Source organism: Peromyscus californicus, unplaced genomic scaffold, assembly GCF_007827085.1.
Source record: "Peromyscus californicus insignis strain IS unplaced genomic scaffold, ASM782708v3 Scaffold_17__1_contigs__length_78620276, whole genome shotgun sequence".
Taxonomy (NCBI): Eukaryota; Metazoa; Chordata; class Mammalia; order Rodentia; family Cricetidae; genus Peromyscus; species Peromyscus californicus.
Window position 1 is genome coordinate 62214353 of NW_026294469.1, and position 20469 is coordinate 62234821.

A 20469-nucleotide genomic window follows, 5' to 3' on the forward strand; every position below is an offset into this window, starting at 1 on the left:
CAGCCTCTTTAGATAAATTTTTGCCCATGATCGATGGGACGACATACTTACCTCAAGACTCTCCCGCGTTGCACGAGTGATGCGGTCCGGGCGTCTCTACCCTGATCCTCTCCGGGGGCCCCTTCTGTTGTCCGTCGTCCGGCAGGTCACCGTGCCTCAAGCCCCACGTTCGGGCGCCACTTGACCCATCCCGCGGGCCAGGTTATTGGGGAGACCCGAGGAGGCACCTCCTGAAAGATCAATGGGGGCGAGAGAGAAAGGAGACCAGGCGCCATAAAGGAAGACAGAGTCAGTCTGAGTCGCGTCAAGGTCTCGTTTATTGACTGGGTATTGAGGTTTATAAGCAGGGCTTCAGGCAGGGAGGGGGAGCAGAGAGAGAAGAATGAAAAATTCCTGAGGAAGGGTGAGCTCGCTTTGGTCCCAGGCCCCTGCAGCTAACTGATTAGCACGTACTACAGGAAGTTGTACAGCCCGAGGTTAGGCCAGGAACTTCCTGCTTTCGTAAGGTTTGATACGGCAAGGAAGGTCACACAAAATTCAAGACACAGCTGTCCGGAGTCGGTCTCTAACAGAGCCCCAGATGTGGCTATGCTGGGCCCAGGAAGAAGCTGCTTGCAATCGTCCCCGCTCTCTATAGCCTACAGGCAAGGTCTGTAATTCTGGTATTTTTTTTCATCAGAAGTCAATGCAAAAAGGTACAAACGCCTGACACCCCAGGAGGCCCTTCAGAAGTAGCCAGGGTGAACATGGATGTGCTTTGAGCATGAGATGCTGACCATCTCAGTGCCTTGTCGGAGCTGGGCATCCTTCCACTGTGCCTGCATCCCATGTTGTATGACTCCCCTGGTTCTCAAGAGCCTCCTGTAAAAGGTGGTTTGTGGCAGAGATGGAAAGGGTCTGTCTTCCTGCCGACACATGCCTTCTTCCCATCCACGTGCTTATCCAAACCACCTTCTGGCTCAGCCTCTGTCTCCTGACCTTGGGATAGGATGTTTGATTGAAGCCCTGACAAGCAGTGTAGAGGGAGCCTGCCCCACAGTGGCCTCGCAGATCTCCCCACCATCCACTTGCCCATGCTCCCCTCACACCCTGCTTTCTCAGTGGCAACCCCCAGCTCCTCCACAAGAACAGGCCTGCACTGAGCCTTTCCGTCCCAAGAAGGCAACACAAGGATCAGAGGTCATATGGTTTTGGACTTTTGGTGTTTTTTTTTGTTTTGTTTTCTTCCGGAGTTGAGGACCGAACCTTGCGATTGCTAGGCAAGCGCTCTACTGCTGAGCTAAATCCCCAACCCCCGTACTTTTGTTTTTATGTTGCAAATTATCTTAAGACTGAGTGGGTCAAAATAAATCTGCGGCCCATCCCCACCCCCTGCCACCCGCTCCCCCCACCAAGAGAAAAAAGAAAAGACAGCAGGATGGATTCTAGGCCAGTCTGGGCTACAAAGTAAGACTCAGACTCTGTCTCAAAACACCCAAAATAAATAGGGCTGAAGATACTACTTAGCACTGCAAAGATAAAAAGAAAATCAACCCAGAAATATCGAGGGGCCACATAGAGGGGCCACATAGAGGATGCCCTCAGATGTCTCAGGGTCACACAGTCCAGTGGTTGTTAGGCCAGTAGGTAGGCTCTTCACCACTGCTCCCACCAGCCCTGCTCAGAGTCAGTCATAGCACTTCTATTATAATTCTACCCTTTCTACAGACTGTGTCACGGCCACATTCAAGGCCAAGGTGTCTGCCTCTAACGTGAATTGAAGCTGGACCCTGGCCTTTTCCTTTGAGACAGTGGATATTCCGCCTCTGCGCTCCACCTGTGTCTCTTCCGTCCATTCAGACTGTGGCCATTCCCAGACAGCCAAAGCATCTCTTAGGAGCTTGTTTTTAAAACACATAAATGCTCACCTCCTGTCCAGTGGTCAGAAGTGAAACAAGCCTCCGGTTGACTGTTGAGACAAAGAAGAACACTTTTCAACACCTTGTTCATCTCTGAGAGCACATTTTTAACCCTCACTTTATAGCCTTCCAGCTTTTTTTTGTTAGGGTTGGCTTACATGACTCCATTTTTATTCTGACACCCTTTCGCCCCACATTTTACAGGTGTGAAACCATATTTCAGTGGTCTTGAATTATTTCAGTTTTGACCAAATCCTCACCATCACCTGCTGATTAAAAGAGTTTTTACTGCCTGCCATTTGGGGCCCCACACTGCAGTTTCTGTATTAGTGTTATCTTTAGTCCAAGCTTCGTTTCAACAGTGTTTTATTTGTTCGGTGTTTTGTTTTGTTTTCATTTTTTGTTTTTGTTTTTTTTCCAGGTAGGGTTACTCCGTGTAGCCCTGGCTGTCCTGGAATTCACCACGTAGACTAGAGCTAAAACTCAGAGATCCTCCTGCTTCTGCCTCCTGAGTGCTGGGATTAAAAGTATACACCACCACCACCCAGCTAAGAGAGTTGGTTCATTTAAAAGTAGATAACTAAATCTTGAAATCCCCTTCGGTGAGGACATTTCAGCTGTAGTTTGCTTACCCAGCCATGCACACATACATGGTGCCCTCTTCCCCAGAGCCTTGCACTGTGTGACAATCTAGAGCTCCAGGGTGCAGGGCTTTCTCAGCTCTGCACTGAAACACTAGTCCTCACAGATGGATTAGTCTTTCCTTCTCATGACCTCAAAGATCATCTTGTTTACCTCAGCTGCCTACTCCTTTCCCCTAAAAGCCATGTAGGGGCCTCTAAAGGGATGTGCTTCATCAGGACAATCTGCCCATGTGTACACAGAAGCAGAGTTTTTCTGTCCCTACTGCCCAGGCCCAGATAAACTATACAAAGGCTTATATTAATTATAAAATGCTCAGCCGATAGCTCAGGCTTATTGCAAACTAGCTCTTCCATCTAAATGAACCCGTTTCTATTTATCTATGGATTGCCACACGGTCTGTGGCTCTACCAGTCCTCTGACATCTTGCTTTTTGGGCAGCTCGATCATCTCATTCAACTCCACTCTCTTTCATCCCAGTCCTCAGTTTGATTGTCCCACCTAACTTTATCCTGCCTTGCTATTAGCCAGACAGCTTGGTTATTAACCAGTGAGGGTAATACATATTCACAGCATACAGAAGGATCATCCCACAGCACCCATGGCTGCATAGTCACAAAGAAGGTTGCTGGGTTCACGGTTGTAGGGTCTTGTGTCCCTTTCTCCTCCATGAGGTCTTCACCAGTGAGAATTGAACCCGGAAGTACAGAGTCTCGCCTGAGGCAGGTATGGCATAAGCAGCTACTGGACCCCTGCCCGGAGTCATCAGTCTTGGTTCCTACCTGTGGCCCAGACATCAGTTGGGGACTGAGACTTGGAGGAAGTATGGGGACTCTTGTGGCATTTCTGAAATCCTATTTCCTGTCACATTCAGTTGCTATGCCTGTCCTTTGAGTTGCTAGTTTCTTCCAAGGACTGAACAGCTAATTTTTTTTTTTTTTTTAATCTCAGGTGGAGTCACCGTGAGCAACCAGTATCCCAGTCAGGAGCAGTTGGGGAACTGAGGCCCCTCCCTCACCACCCCCAAGCAACTCTGGGGATAGCCACAGACAAGCTGCATGCTGATCAGGAGCTACCCTTGAGCAGGCCCTTTTGTGTTTGGGGTCCACTTGGGCATTGTGTGTGGGCCCAGCCCCACCCAGGAAATGCAAAACAAAAACAGGTATGTGTTCCTTAGAGGACTTCGGCTCCCTAGGGTGTTTAGAGTAACTAGGGACAGGCCCGGCAGGAAGAGCCAAAACAGTCCCCATAGGGAAAGGCAGAAAAATACACACGTTTCACAGACTTCGGTCTACAAACACCTGAGAACACCACACATAGTCTCCGTGACAATTTCAGTTTGAGTCCAATGACAATCTTAAAGACCAATGTGAACATGTTCACATCACTTGCAAAACATCTCACAAACTACTTCTGGAGACATCGGGACCACATAGTACTGATCTTTAAGAAAGAGCAGGCAGTGATTCAGGCACCCCAGATACTTGGGAATCCAAGGCAGGAGGATTGGGTGATCCTCATTCAAGATCAGCCTGGACACCAGATCCGGCCCCCCACTTCTTTAATTCAGTTAATTCTAAAGAATAGAGCAGACTACTTCACTTACAAACACCACGCTGATGTCATTCTCCAGTGAGGTCACAGTGAAGACAGGCATCATCCCTTCAGGATGGTGTCTTCACAGAGTGTAGATTCAGAAAACAGTCTAACAGCTCTTATTAAGGTGCTGACCAGGTTGGGCTGTTTTGTGGGGACCTTGTTTGATTACTTCTAGACTTACTGGGGTTTTAGAGTTATATAAGAGCTGCTGAAGCTCGCAGTTTACACAATTTTATGGGGTGTTGATGTCATATGTGTTTATATCAAATAATGTTCGTGTTTAATGTGATAAGCAAAGTAATTTGCATCAACTCCAGCGCTCTGGTTTCCTTTGTTAAGAGTCCTGTGCATGACTCAGTTTTAAAAATCACTACTTTTGTACTTGAATCACACGTCTACAATTATTGACGACAATGGTGACTGCTGGAAGGATTTTGAAGTATTTGGAGGCTGAGAACTAGCAAAGGGAAGGGTGCTAGGGAGGTGTGCTGCCACCACATTTGCCGGGAGCTGCCTGGAAGCAGATGCAGAGGGCAGAAAAGAGGCAAAGGTGGAAGTTAGGGGAGAAGCAGCCAGTGGGGGCCCAGGGTGGGTTTGCCTACCACGTCTCTGATCATCCTTTCTGCTTCAAGTGTTCTGATTTTACTGCTGTGGTCAATAAAGACAAAGTGAATTTCATATATGTGCACTAACTAATGACTAGCTGATTTATGGTTTATATGTGAACACACACACACACACACACACACACACACACACACACACACACACACAGGTTTCCCTAGAGAGCTGCAGATACGCTAAAGGTACCATAAGCAGGTGAGGCCATTGCCATGGCAGCAAGGTAGCCTGAATGCAAATGGCCCCCATAGGCTCATAGATTTCAATAGTTGGTCACCAGGAAGTGGCACTGTTTGAAAGGATTAGGAGACATGGCCTTGTTGGAGGAAGTGTGTCACTGGGGTGGACTTGGAGGTTTCAAAAGCCCAAGCCAATCCCAATGGCTCTCTCTCTCTCTCTCTCTCTCTCTCTCTCTCTCTCTCTCTCTCTCTCCTCTCTCTCTCTTCCTGCTGCCTGTGAATCAGGATGTAGAACTCTCCGATACTTCCCCCAGCACCATGTCTGCCTGCATGCTGCCATGCTCCCCACCAAGATAATGAACTAAACCTTTGAAACTGTAAGCCAGCCCCCAGTCAAACTGTTTCTTTCTTTCTTTCTTTCTTTCTTTCTTTCTTTCTTTCTTTCTTTCTTTCTTTCTTTCTTTCTTTATTATGTATACAGTGTTCTGCCTGCATGTTTTGCCTTCAGGCTAGAAGAGGGCATCAGACCTCATTATAGATGGTTGTGAGCCACCATGTGGTTGCTGGGAATTGAACTCAGGACCTTTGGAAGAACAGCCAGTGCTCTTAACCGCTGAGCCATCTCTCCAGCCCCAAACTATTTCTTTTATAAGAGTCGCCGTGGTCATGGTGTCTCCTCACAGCAATAGAACATTAAGACACTTAACTGTTTCACAACTTTGGAGGGCAGGCACGAAGTCCCCTGATCCCTGGTCTCTCAAGCCAGGGGACTGGAAGATCCCTGAGATTAGGTCTGGGATGGCACAGCTGGAGGGAAGGTCATGGCCTTGTTGGGGTTGCTGCTCAGATTTCCCAGGAACCAATCCTCCTTAGAAGCAGAAGCAGTCCAACAGGCTCGTAAGCAGAAACTGTGATGTGTAATTGGACGTTTTCAACAAGACCGCTGCCTTCCCAATAATGACATGGAGAATTATTACTAATTATGAAAGCTCAGTCAATAGCTTAGGCTTGTTTCTAACTAGCTCTTATAACTTAATCCATTTCTATTAATTTACATGCTACCACATGGCTCCTGCTTGTTACCTTATTTCCTACATGTCATGCTTCCTCTGCATTTGGCTGGTGACTCCTCCTTCTTCCCAGTATTCTCTCTGCCCTGAAAACCCTGCCTAGCTATTGGGCATTCAGCTTTTTATTAAGCCAGTCCGAGTGACACATCTCCACACAGTGCACAAAAGGATTATTCCAAAACAGTGATGTTCATGAGTAAGTGTACAACACACAGGGCAAGGCCAACCCTGCTGCCCATAGGGAAACAAGCACTCAAGTCCAGTCAACAGTCTCCCGGGCCTCCAGCCATGGAGCAGAGATGTCAAAGGCTGGGTCTCCACAGACAGCAATCTCAGAGATCTGGGCTTTCTGTCTCCCAGGACGAGAAGTTGTTGAACCACTAGGATGCAGTTGGTAAAGGAAGACATTGTAAGTGAAGCAGCCCCACTTAAAAACAAACAGAGCAAAGGAAAAGGGGTGTGTGTGTGTGTCTGTGTCTGTCTGTCTGTCTGTCTGTCTGTCAGAAGAGGGATGCTTCAGGAGCACGTGAGTGCAGTTGCCAGCAGGAACAGAATTTTCACCATCCTTCATGTCAGCAATGAGTCTTTGACCACCACCGCCCTCCTGCCTCCTTGTCCCCCTTCTGCCTAAATGACAGGAATTCATTTCCTCACCATTCTGGAGGCTGGAAGTCTAGAATCAGGGATCAGACCTTCAGGGTTTGGAAATCACTCCCTAGTCCCCGGTCCTAAACAAAGGCAGGTTGGCTGTTGATCTCTGGTCTAGACTCCTATCTCTGAGGCCCAGGCTGTTGAACCATCCCTAAGCACTCACACTAGCTTAGTGTCAGTGACCCTGGGCATGATCCAAATTCTGCTCAGGCTGGCACGGGTCACCTCAGGTGCTCTTTTGGGTTATGTTTACTTTTTTAGGTTATGTTTACTCAGATGTGGGGTGTTTGTACACTGGGTGAAGATATATTACTGTGATTGGTTTAAGAAAGAGCTGAACAGCCAATAGCTAGACGGGAGTTATAGGCGACACTTCCAGGCAGAGAGAAAGGAAGTAGGAGATGAATCCAGGCACACGTCAGATGCTGACGAGACATGGAGGGAAGAGGAAATACAAAATGAAAGAAAGGTAAAAAGCTACAAGGCAAAACATAGATTAATATAAATGGGTTATTTTAAGTTATAAGAACTAGTGGGACAAGCCTAAACTAAGGCCAAGATTTCATAATTAATAAGTCTCCATGTAGTTATTTGGGAGCTGGATGGTGGGACAGAAAAAGACTCGTTACACAGATGAGCAATGTATGAAGTTCCCAAGCCTAGTTAACAACACACCCTCAACCTCTGATGCAGGGTCATGATGGGTCTCTGAATCACCTTTCCCAGACACTGTGGATGGGACTTTCCTGCCCCAGTAATGGGGATTTGTCATAGTTTGAATGTAATTGGTCCCCATAAGCTCATAGGAAATGGTGTTATTAGGAGGTATGACTTTGTTGGAGTGGATATGGCCTTTTCAGAGGAAGTGTGTCACTATGGAGTTGGGCTTTGAGGTCTCATATATGCTCAAGCCACACCCAGCCTCTCAGTTCACTTCCTGTTCCCTGCAGATCAAGATGTAAAACTCTCAGCTCCTCCAACACCATCCCCGCCATGGTGATAATGGACTGAACCTCTGAACCTGTAAGCCACCTCAATTAAATGTTTTCTTTTTTAACAGTTGCTGTGGTCATGGCGTCTCTTCACAGCAATAGAAACCTTAATGAAGACAGGATTGAATCTACTTATGGCCTCATTGAGCAAGCACCTGATCACTGAGCTATGTCCTATCCTCCTTTTATTTTTTTTTTTTCCTTTTATGACAGGATCTCACTAAATTGACCAGGAAGGTCTTGAACTTGTGATCTTCCTGTCTCAGCCTTCCTCGTAGTTGGTATTACAGGGCTGTGCTGCCAGGTCCTCCTGAGTCACATGGGTTAGGCTACTCTGTTAGCAGCAATACTCTATACCTGCTCTTCCTCAGATAGAGCACAGTTAGTACTAAACTTCTACTTCTATTAATGAGAGAATAAGTGAATGGCAATAGTTTCAACAACTAGGGGAACTAGATTAACAATAACTGTCATTGGAGGCATCGGAGAGTCAACAGACGAGTGAAAAATGACTGAGCAAGTCAAGATCTCTGGATGGCAGACACTGGTAGATCAGTATCAAGAGCCCAAGGACGCTGCTGTTCACACAGATGGAATATACCAAAATAACTCTGCTTCCAATTACAGAGATACTTGCTCGTCCATGTTCATTGCTGCTCCAGTCACAGTAGCTAAGAAATGGAAAATGAAAATGTGGTACATGTACACAATGGAATTTTACTCCCCTGTAACAAAAAACAGAATCGTAATAGCTGCAGGTAAATGGAACTGGAGAGTGTTCTGCTGAGGAAGATAACCCAAACACAGAAAAACAGATGCCACATGGTCGCACTCCTACATGGATCCTAGCACTGAATCTTTAATTTTACATTTCAGCCCGAAGCACCTGTGGAAGCCAGGAACTAGAAAGAGGCCGTTGGGGTTGGGGGACCTTAAGGGAGGGGAGTAGCAGAAAGCAGGTAACATATAAGTAGAAGGGGAGAATACTGGGGATGGAAATGTTGAAAGGGGGAGAGGTGGGGTAATAGGGGAGACAAGAGGGGAGGGGTAGAGTTAACAAAAATGAATGGAATGTGAAAAGTGAAAGGACCAAGCAGATGCCTTAACAGGCTACTCAATCTTCTCTCAGAGATCAGGCCTCAATTTCAGTTTCCTGAGACTGAGCAAGCAGTCTCTGGGAGGGCCGTGAACAAAAGACATAGTCCTTGCAGTAGCTCCCTTTCTCATGTACTCTGACTGCTCAAAGTTCAGCCAGATGTTTACTGTCTGGGGCCCCTCACCAACTTAGAGTTATGTGCATGACATGCTAGGCCAGCCAGCCCCCATGGCAGCTCAAGGACAGAGCCTGGACCACTGAGCCAGCCCCCACAGTCAGTACGTGCTTGGCCAGCCAGCCCCCATGGCGGCTCAAGGACAAAGCCTGGGACTTGTCCCGGACTGCCCCCAAAGTAATAAATTGTAACCACCAACCAGTAAATTCAAAGGTTACATACCCTCACCCAATTAAAAGAGAACAGAGATAAAAATAAACCAATCCGAGTTGCACCCGTGCAAAACCCCCACCCCCACCCCCCACTCCCCACCCCCAACCGCCCTGAAGGGCTTGCGGTTTTTGCCTTTAAAAAGCTAGCCACACAAAGATAGAGCAACTCCTGCCTGCCTCACTGTATTGGGTGTAGGAATGAGTTCCCTGTCTAGACTTGTATCTACAGAATAAACCTTGCTGTTGCATTCTAGACATTCAAGGTCTTCGGTGGTCTCTTTGGGGTCACAATCTGGGCATAACAAAAAGGCCATATGGAAGTCTATCTGTGACCAAGTTAAAAAACATGACTTATGGGCTGGTCTGAAGGTAGTGAGTTATCACAGTTGATTGTTCACAATCAGTTACAGATTGAAAACTCGTGTTCCACACTTCCTCTCTTCTCACTACTGTGCTTGCCGAGTCTAAGAAAAACAAAAACAAAATTTGTAATTTTCGAAGTTTAAAAGTAGACACACTGCATGCCTGAAAAAAAAGCTGCTCCTAGAAGCTGTGGGTTATTACACAAAAGGTCCAGCACCAGAGGAGGTACCTCCTTATGAGTGGTTGGTCAGTGAGGTCCCAGAGGCCCCCAAACAATACAGGATCTCTCCACCAGCACCTGTGGGTGTGGCTGGCTGCTGGGGTTGTGCCTCCCATGACAGCCAGATGACAAGACGGTATTGCTGAAGACACCACACATCTTGGTTGCATGATAAAGAGAAATCAACCTGAACTGAGATTGAAGCCTCCTCCCTACTGACTAGCCTTCGGAGTTACAGAGGATGCTAGGGGAAAAGGCATCGGTGATCTTACCCAGATGTGAGCCCTTTAAACTTACAGCACCAATCTGCCAGGCAAGATGTGCCCCTGGCAATAGCTGCACTATTGTTAGAGGGATAAGCCACCCCATGATTAGATTTGAGGCCCACATCATAGAAAGAAACCCACACCCGGGACTGTAAACTTGATCAAGATATCGCCTCTAAGGCTTTGAGAGCATTTCAGAAGAGCGTGGAAACAAATGTAAGAGCTGGAGATTAGACAAAGGGCTATGGGATGCCGCCTTCTGGGCAAGACACAACTGTTGTGATTATGAAATCACAGAAGCTGTAGACAACCACACTAGGTTTGCACAAGAATGGTGATGGAGCGGCCCATGGGACCCAACTCTTCACTGCTGGGCTATTGACTACTGATAGATTCGCGGATAAGGATAGTCATTGCCTGCAGTGATGTACCCAACGGCAACCCCACTGGCCTCCAGTGGATAGTTCTAATCCAATAGGCATACGGCCCTGGTTAAACTAGACAGGTCATAAGACAAAACCAAAAGTCATGAAACCGGGAAAGGGATTGGTAGGTATGAGAGGAAGACAAGAGTGGCAGTGGGCGGGAGGAGATAATCAGAATACATTATATACATATGACATTTTCAAAGAACAGACTTAACTAATGAAACATGCAGACCAGCAAAACTCAAATTACAAAGAAAAAAAAAAAGATTTAGCAATGGAATGCCTAAAGGAATTTGAAAGGATTCTAGTATTATCAGGAAAAAATACCTTAAGGTCAAGAAACATCACTACAGGTCAAGAAGTACTGTAAAATAATGAAAGGTCTATTCATCTGAAAGACTTAGCAAACATAGCCTCAAAAACTGATGAAACTAAGCGAAAACCTAGACAAACCCGTAGTTACAGTGAGGAAACAACAATGTGTGTCTCCTCCAATTCTTGGTAAAATAGGAAGTCTGAAAGGGGTTAATAGCACTTTACTAGAAAACAATTTACCTAAGCATTCAAGGACTCTGTTGGTCCGCCCCCATAGCCCCAGTCCTGCCTCCTTCTGAGAGCTGCTTTCCCTGGGCACAACCCCAGCAGCCAGCCACACCCACAGGTGCTGGTGGTATGTCCCCTCAGCCCTGCCTCCCATGCCACCTGCCCCATATCTTCCCTAAATAATTACTCATACAGTCATCAGAGTTAGACACCTCGGCCCCACCCTGATGCCTACCCAGAGACCTCACCCAAGGACTCACACAGCCACCTTGACCCCAGCTACCCCTGGTAGCCACAGAGTTGGAATCTCCCCACTCATCCTGAGAGTCTGAATGACTAACTACACACACACTACCTTATCTAAAGTCACTTAAGATAGAACAGGAAAAAAAAAAAAAAAAGCAAACAACAATTAAAAAAAAAAAAAACAGGATCAAACAAACCCCCATATAACACAGGAGGCTTAAAACCCATATCAAACATACAAACCAAAACCCTATCTCCAGGGGCCCAGATCCCATTGTAAAAACATAAGCAATATGGAAAAAAAGACTATGTTCCCCACAAAGACCATCAATCCTATAGTAATGAGAACAATGTAAACAACTTTCAAGATACAGAGACTAATAAATACTTAAATGAACTTAAAAAGGACAGGAATAAACTCCCAGTTGAAGTCCAAGAAAACAGAAATAACTAAGTAAAATAACAAAAACAATTCAGGGCATAAAATGAGACTTTGACCAAGAGATTGAACTACTGAAGAAAATCTAAGCTGAAATGTATATGGAAATGAAAATTTCATCAACCCAAGTCTAAAAAAACTCAATGGAAAGCCACACAGAGTGGATCCTAAAGAAGACAGGATGTCAGGATTTTAAGACATGGCAAAAGACTTGGATCACTTAATCAAAGAAAATGATGTTGTTGTTTCTTTTTAACTCATAAGTAGAATATGCAGAAATTTTGAAACATTATGAAAAGACCAAATCTATGAATTATGGGCATAGAAGACAAAGGATTCCAGGTCAAAGGCACAGACTAGATCTTCAATAGAATCAGAGAAGAAAACTTTCCCAAACTAAAGAATGAGGAGCTTATTCAAACACAAGAGGCACACAGATACCAAATAGGATCTGAAAAGAAATTATTATCACATATTATAGTGAAAACACTAAATACACAGAAGAAAGAAATGGCACCGAGAAGCTGTCAGTCACACATGAAGGCAAGCCCATCTGAATAACAGCTGACTTCATAATGGAAACTTTAAAATCTAGAAGAGCTTAAGAGTAAGATACATCAAGCCCTAAAAGACCAGAGATGCCAACCCAGACTAATCTACCCAGCAAAACTATCTGCCATCATTGAATGAGAAAGAAAACCTTTCCATGATATAAACAAGCTAAGGGAATTCATGTTTATGTCCACCAATCCAGGCCTGCAGAAAATATTAGAAGAAATACCTAGAAATGAAGAGAATAATAAGCATAACCAAGAGGCTACAGGATGAGGACAAATTAACCCTATGAAAATAACATCATCCTAGTTAGCATCAAGTGTCAGCTTGATACAGCCTCGAGTCATCTAGCAAAGGGCAACTGTCTCAATTGAGTAATTGTCCTTATCAGATTTACCCATAGTCTGTAAGGGGTTGTCTTGTCTTAATTGATGTAGAAGGGCCCAGCCTATTGTGGGTTGCCCCATTCTCTACACAGGTGGCCCTTGACTGTGTAAGAGGCCTATCCACCAGCCAGTGAGTGGGCCATCAATCAGTGCTCCTCCATGGTTTCAGCTTGAGTTCCTGCCTTGACTTCCCTCAGTGATGAACTGTGACCTGGAACTATAAGCCAAGTAAACCCTCTTCTCCCCTAAGTTCCTTTTTTAAGACAACAACACTCACATCACAAAAGCAGCAAAATGACAGTAATCGACACACACCCCTTAACAATAACCCGAACGATTCACAACCTCGGGCTGGAGAGATGGCTCACAGGTGAAGCGCACTGGCTGCTCTTCCAAAGGTCCTGAGTTCAATTCCCAGAAACCACACCGTGGCTCACAGCCATCTATGATGAGATCTGGTGCCCTCTTCTGGTGTGCAGGCATATATACAGGCAGAACAATGTATACATAATAAATACATATTTTTTAAAAAAAGAAAGAAAGGAAAACTGGGAGGAGAGGGAGGGAAAATTTTGGACAGTAATAAATAAAATAAAAAATGAAAAAAGTTAATTAAAGTAAATTAAATAAAAAAAAAGATTAGTGACCTCCACTCTTCAACAAGAGGACATAGGCTAGCTAAATGGGTTAAGCAGGGAAAAAAGAGCAGGCTAAACCCAAATAAGTAGCTGGAAAGAAATCATTAAGATCAAAGCAGAAATTAATAAAATGGAAACAAAAAAATACAAAGACTCAATGAAACAAAGAGTTGGTTCTTTGCAAAGATAAACAAGATTGACAAATTCCTAGCTAAACTAACCAAAAGAGAGAGAAGATTCAAATCAATAAAATTTGGAGATGAAAGGGGAGCAATCACAACAGATACCAATAAAATTTAGAAAAATTATTAGGTCATACCTTAAAGACCTATGTTCTACTGAACTGGAAAAAAAATAGATAAATTCTTTTTCTAGATGTATCGTGAGACCAAAACAGGAATGTAGCTAGAGTTTTCCTGCCTTGCCCATAGTCAGGACAAATCTTTGTCACCCGCCAGTCCCACAGCTGCTCAGACCCAACCAAGTAAGCACAGAGACTTATATTGGTTACAAACTGTATGGCCGTGGCAGGCTTTTTGCTAACTGTTCTTATAGCTTAAATTAATCCATTTCCATAAATCTATACCTTTCCACATGGCTCGTGGCTTACCGGGATCTTCACATGCGGCTTGTCATGGTGGCGGCTGGCAGTGTCTCCCTCACCCAGCTTTCCTGTTCTCTCAATTCTCCTCTCTGTTAGTCCCGCCTATACTTCCTGCCTGGCCACTGACCAATCAGTGATTTATTCATTGACCAATCAGCAACACATTTGACATACAGACCATCCCACAGCACAGGAACAAGAACAATACACCTTATAAGTTAGTGCGAGACCAAGACAGGAAAACGTACCTTGCAGGTGAAGGGTTCTGCTTGCAGTTAAGACAGTTAAAAATAATTTCCTGTTTGTCCTGTGTTTGTTTGACCTAACTGCACCAGATGTGCTTGATCACATGTGGAGAGGAGGTATATGGGCAGGAAGTATGTCAGGATGTATGATGACCCCTGATTGGATCTGATGGGAAATGCAGTGAATCATGGATTTTGCCTTTTTAAGCCTCTTAAAAACGTGATTCAGGACCATTTTTCTGGGAACCCAGAGATGGACCTAGCCAGAGAGTCCATCCTTCCTGGACAGTATTTAATTAAAGCTTGTCTCAAATTTGATTAAAAATTGTAGTAGTGGCTTTATTCTTGACTGGTGGAATTAACAGTATATGACCTACTAAAATTAAGCCAAGACGAGACCAATAATGTACATAAATCTATAGCAAACAGTGAGTTTAAAACAGTAATTTAATATCTTACAACTAAAAGAAGTCCAGGCCCAGATAGAAACACTTGTAAATGTGTTTCTTCACATTTCTTCACGTTCAAAGAACTATTACCAATACTTCTTAAATAAAAGAAGACAGAAAAATGTAAGAGCCAGAGGATGGTGAGGGGTACTTGGACTACGGTCTTCTGGATATGACATAAATATTGTACTTGTGAACAGGCTACAGCTGTGATGATCTGCCCAAGATCAAGGGAACATTCCAGCATGAAGCATTAATTAAACTCAAAGTTTTGAAAAGGGAGGAGATAAAACGTGAAAGGATACAGGTATATATGCATGAAAGTGTCAAAACTTGAATAAAAGAAATTCTAAAGGGAAAGGAGGAAAGGAAGGTGAGAGAGAGGGAGGGAGGGAAGGAGGGAGTGAGGGAGGGAGAACTGAAGACAGGGAGGATGGGGTGGGGTGGGGGGACAGGGGACTGTGACATGCTATCTTCTGGGCACGACTCAGGTTGCCTCCACTGAGCCTGCACAAAATGAGCCTAGTGTTAGTCAGTCATGGGTGGGAGGGGGTCTCACAGGCCCTAACCCTGCCTGCTGAACCAGTGTCTACTGATAGGTCTAGCAGAGGGCTGCTAGTCATTGTTTTGGGTTGTGTGCCCATGAGGGAGCCCACCAAGCTCCAGTGGATGGTTCCAAACCATGGCCACACAGACAGCTCTAGTTAAACTCAGCGGGTCGAAAAACAAAAAGACATGGATATGAGAAAGAGACTTATATGTAAGCTGGGGGTAGGAGCCTGATGGGAGTGAGAGGAGATAGGAAAGAGAAGGAGTTGGAGTAACCAGAATGCATTATACATATGTATGAAATTACCAAAGAACAAATACAACAAAACTGTAATTTTAAAAATAACTTCTGAAAATGTTTTGAGATTGATTTTACCTGATGTGTATTAGTGTTTTACCTGCATGTATGTATGTGCACTGCCACTGTGTATGTGTCTAGTGCCCATGGAGGTCAGAAGAAGACACTGGAGTCTCCCAAAACTGGAATTACATGTGGCTATGAACCATCATGTAAATGCTGGGAATTAAACCCAGGTCCTTTGCAAGAACAGCTCTCTAGCCACTATCTCCCAAATACATTTCAAAAGTAAAATAAATCATGAAAAAACAACTCATAATATTTTAAGTAAGTTTACAGTTTTGCATTGGATCACATTCATAGCTATCCTTGGCCACATTCAACCCACGGGCTGTAGGTTGGACTTGCCTGTGTGTACACAATTCAGTCACCCAATAACAATAAGATATTTGTTGATGACCTTGTGTTCATACATGAAATCACGTGTAGCCTTGAAATATACGTGAACTTGGGGCTGGAGAAATGACTCAGCAGTTAAGAGCTCTTGTTGCTTTTCCCAAGGATCAGAGTTTGGTTCCCACCATCTGTGTCGGACAGCTCACAACCACTCCAACTCTAGGATGTCAAGACCCTCTCCTGGCCTCCACAAGCACTTGCACACACATAACACATGTGCGTGTGCACGCACACCACAGCACAAATAAAAATAAATCTTACAACAAAAGAAAATGTATGAACTTTACTGATTGAAAGTGAATGAGCTATATGCAACAGTGTGAATTAATCTTCAAAAGCCACTTGATTTAAAGCGCAAAATGTGAAGTGAAACACTCAAACTCCAAACAAGTATGGTAACACGGAAGGACATGTAGGAAAATGATAAACACAGAATTCAGAAAAGTGTCACTGAACGAGATGAGAGACTGGGTGGTACAGGGAGTGGCCACAAGGATAGTCAAAGCAAACTGACTGTCTTTGTAGGGTTTCCATTGCTTCAACAAAACACCATGACCAAAAAGAAATTTGGGGAGGAAAGGGTTTATTCGGCTTCCACTTCCACATTGCTGTTCATCACCAAAAGAAGTCAGGACAGGAACTCAAACAGGGCAGGAACCTGGGGGCAGGAGCTGATGCAGAGGCCATGGAAGGGTGCTGCTTCCTGGCTTGTTCTCCCTGGCTTGCTCAGCCTGCTTTCTTACAGAACCCAGGATCACCAGCCCAGGGACAGCACTACCCACCATGGACTGGGCCCTCCCCCATTGATCACTAATTGAGAAAATGCCTTACAGCTGGACCTCATGGAGGCATTTCCTCAACTGAGGCTCCTTCCTCTCTGATGACTCTAGCTTGTGTCAAGATGACACAAAACCAGCCAGTCTACTCACCTTGTTCGTTTTCTATGGAAGAGGAAGGATACATACAGGATCCTTGTAACTTTCATAGCTTACTTATATTTACCTTGCTTATACTTACACTCTTTTACTCATAGTCAATATTTTCTTTTCATCTCATTTTTTTAAAAACCTACCAGCGTATATAAAGTGGGTAAGGAAGGGTATCTATTCTTAAGTCTGATGACCAGAGTTCAATTCCCAGGACCCACATGTTGAGAAGAGAGAATGAATTCCCAACAGTTATTCTCTGACCTTCACGTGAAGGCACACCACCATGGCACACATGTACTGCCCCATACACACACACACACACACACACACACACACACACACACACACACAGAGTAAAATTTTAAATTAAAAAACACATTTAGAGCCGGGCGGTGGTGGCGCACGCCTTTAATCCCAGCACTCGGGAGGCAGAGGCAGGTGCATCTCTGTGAGTTCGAGGCCAGCCTGGACTACCAAGTGAGTTCCAGAAAAGGCGCAAAGCTACACAGAGAAACCCTGTCTTGAAAAACAAACAAACAAACAAAAAACAACAACAAAAAAACCCACAGCACACATTTAGCCTAATAACTGAAATTTTAAAAAGTAAAATATATATTTTTTTCCCCTACAAGTAAGGAAAATGAGGCCTCCCCAGGTTTAGGTGGTAGTGCTAAGCAAATCCACAGTACACACCTGTGAAAAGTATTTGGCAACAGAAACTCCTCCTAAGGCTGGCTGTGTGGGAGTGGTACAGGATTCGAAGGCAGGAGAGTTAAGGAGAAAGTCCACCCAAGATGTACTTCCTTTTCTTTTTGCCTGATTATACTATTCCTGTTGTTTCAAAATAGAATATGTTGGTTTAAAGCTCTTCAAGATGCACATTTATAAGCAGAAACCTAAGAATTCCTAGGAAATAGCTATACCCAGTGGCTAGTGTGGTGGTTTAAATGTAATTGGCCTCCATAAGCTCACAGGGAGTGGTGCTATTAGGAGGCGTGTCTTTGTTGGAGTAGGTGTGGCCTTCTTAGAGGAAGTGTGTCACTGTGGGGGTGGGCTTTGAGGTCTCATATATGCTCAAGGCTCTCTGTGTCTCAGTTCACTTCCTGTTTCCTTTGGATTAAGAGGTAGAATCCTGAGCTCCTTCTCCAGCACCATCTCTGCCTGCATGCCGCCATGTGCCAGGATGATGAAAATGGACTGAACCTCGGCACTGTAAACCACCCATTTAAATGTCTTCCTTAATAAGAGTTGCCATAGTCATGGTGTCTCTTCACAGCAATAGAAACCCTAACTAAGACAGCTAGAGACTATGAAAGACATCACAAGTCATAGGCATGAAGGAGGGGGCCTTTAGTCTTCCCTGCAGTTGAACAAGTCTGGGTGCATGGCCGAATAGCCAGGCTCAACTCTGGCTCTGTGTGACCTTGGAGATGTCAGTTTCAACTTCCCCTGTCCCTGTCATTTTGTGGATAAAGAAGCCCTCTTACCTCCAAAGCTTGGGACAAAGCTTTGTCACCTCTCAGGTCCTACAGACACCATGAGGTAGGACAGCCCAGTCAACACCTGCCCTCCCCCTTTGAGGTGATAAAGAGTGTGATGGAGAAAAACAACAACAACAACAACAACAACAAATCAAGCAAGCCAGAAGCTTTACCTGCCTGTTAGAAGGGGCTGCCAGCTACCCCCAGCCCAGTTCTGCCAAGGGCTGCAAGATGCTCACCATGCCTTTAAGAGAGTAAAATAACATGGGTTCTGTCTCCGTGAAGGATTTCGCACTGCACGGAAAAGTCAGGCTTGATTAAGCCCGATCCTCAACAGCCTGGCAGAGTCTTCACTATTGAAATGAGGCCAGCAGCCATTCACCTAGACCTCACTCGCCCAGCTGTGATGACATCCTATGTCCACAGTGTGTGATTATGCCTGGGAGGACAGAATGATGAGGTCACTTACAGGATCAGACAGCGGTAAGGTCCCAGGCATCAAACGGGTTTCTTGGGAGTAGCCCCTGACATCCTCAGGACACAGGCTTGCTGTCTTCTTCCATTCCATTTTTTTTGTTGTTGTTCTTAATGGAAAAATCCAGCTTAGAACATGAGGCGTGAGTCTCATCTGAGCGGCCATGCAAAAGCACTGGCCCCCTTGAGCTTCTGCTTTATAGCCCCTAGGAGGAGTTGGGATGAGAATTGAAGCCTTTAAGTCAGGCAGAGATCTAAGCCAAGGTGGGTACTAGAAGCACTCTGTAAATCCCACAGCACCAGGCATCCTCACCCCAAAGACCCTTGCTAGGCCAAGACCACCTTTCACCTTACGTGGATTAGAATGTCACACAGAGTTAGGGCTCTAAAATAAGATGCTATGAGCTTTTCAGGGCTAAGGTAGAAAGTCCAGCCTAGAGCTGGCCACACACGTTCACCCCGACTGGGGGTCTGTCACAGAACTTCTTTTCTTAAAGCTGCCTGGAAGGCAGAAATTAAACAGTGGGTGAAAGCCAGGCCTTGGTGGCTGGGTTGGATCTGGGTCACAACTTGCTCTGTGTCCTCGGGCATGTCACCTTGCCACTGTTTTTTTAACAGGTCTCTCCTTTCCCATCTGAATGACAGGAACATGTAAATCATCTCATAAGAGGACTGGGTGGATAGACTCTCACATTGCCTAGCACTGAAGAGGTCTTCACAAAGTGTTAGCTATTACACTCGGAAACAATAACAAAAGAAGGGACAAGTTTCCACAGAAAGGCAGCCCATGGAGGCCTCCTCGTGAAATTTGCTCAAATGAACTAAAAATGAATGAATGAAGGCCTCTCTTAACAAAGAAGCTATCTAAGGTGCCCATTCTTCAGGGGGGTCAAGAGAACACAGACTTTGGTTCATGCACAGTACTAAGTTCATACAGAAGTCCCAGCAAGGCTTGTCCCAAAAGTCCCTAATGATTGAAACCTCTCACAGAGCCCTGGCTATGGGGACCTGTGGCTACAACACAGGGCTGCAGGTTGTCCAGGGGACTACCGTTCACAGGTCAGCTGCTCATTATCCATGTGCTGAGAAGTTAGTCTAAGCATCCCCTAGCATTTTATGATGTGTGGGACCCCCAAGCTCCAGCTGTAACCATTCACCTTCAACATAATTCAGTATTCCAGCAGAGTTACAAGAGTCCAGTCATTTCAAAATGCCCAACGATCCCCAGCAACTAATGGCCCCCTGCTGTCCTCAGTGTCTTCATAAAGGTTGTCCTTCCAAGCCTTGAGGACTCTCCACTCCAGGAACATCTATAATGGTGTGTGTGGCAAGGATTCTTTCTGTCATCAAATCATCCAAAAGAGTTGAGGAGCAATTAATTGATCTGCCCAGACCCTCTGGAGTGAATATCTCAGCCAGAAGGCATGACCCTGGAATGGGAACACATAAATTCAGTCACCCACAGAAATAATGAGCAAGTTGGACCAGCGGCTCTCATGGGAAGTGCTTGGGAAACAACAGGATTCTTCTAGAGTTTCCTCTACAATGTGCCCATTAAGCCTCGCTCTGCAGGAACACCTCTGTCCCACCTATGAGTATATCTCAAGGAGGTTCCATACCTTCCCTGCTCAATACCAATTCTAAAAGCTCATTATCTTCATTTATTAACCCTTTAAGACAATATCTCACTTTGTAGCCAATATTGGCTTTGAATTCAACATCCTCCTGCCTCGGCCTCCTGAGTACTGGGATACAGCAGGTCTAG

General features: G+C 45.1%; 1 long non-coding RNA gene across 1 annotated transcript; it reads right to left on the bottom strand.

Moving 5' to 3' along the window:
• Positions 1-1340: 1340 nt before the first annotated feature.
• On the bottom strand, positions 1341-20128 carry LOC128112958 (uncharacterized). The gene is made up of 3 exons (XR_008219243.1): positions 19862-20128; positions 18700-18910; positions 1341-1948 (listed from the first exon to the last, which is right to left on the bottom strand). It is a non-coding gene; the product is annotated as an uncharacterized LOC128112958 (long non-coding RNA).
• Between the last annotated feature and the right edge of the window lie 341 nt (positions 20129-20469).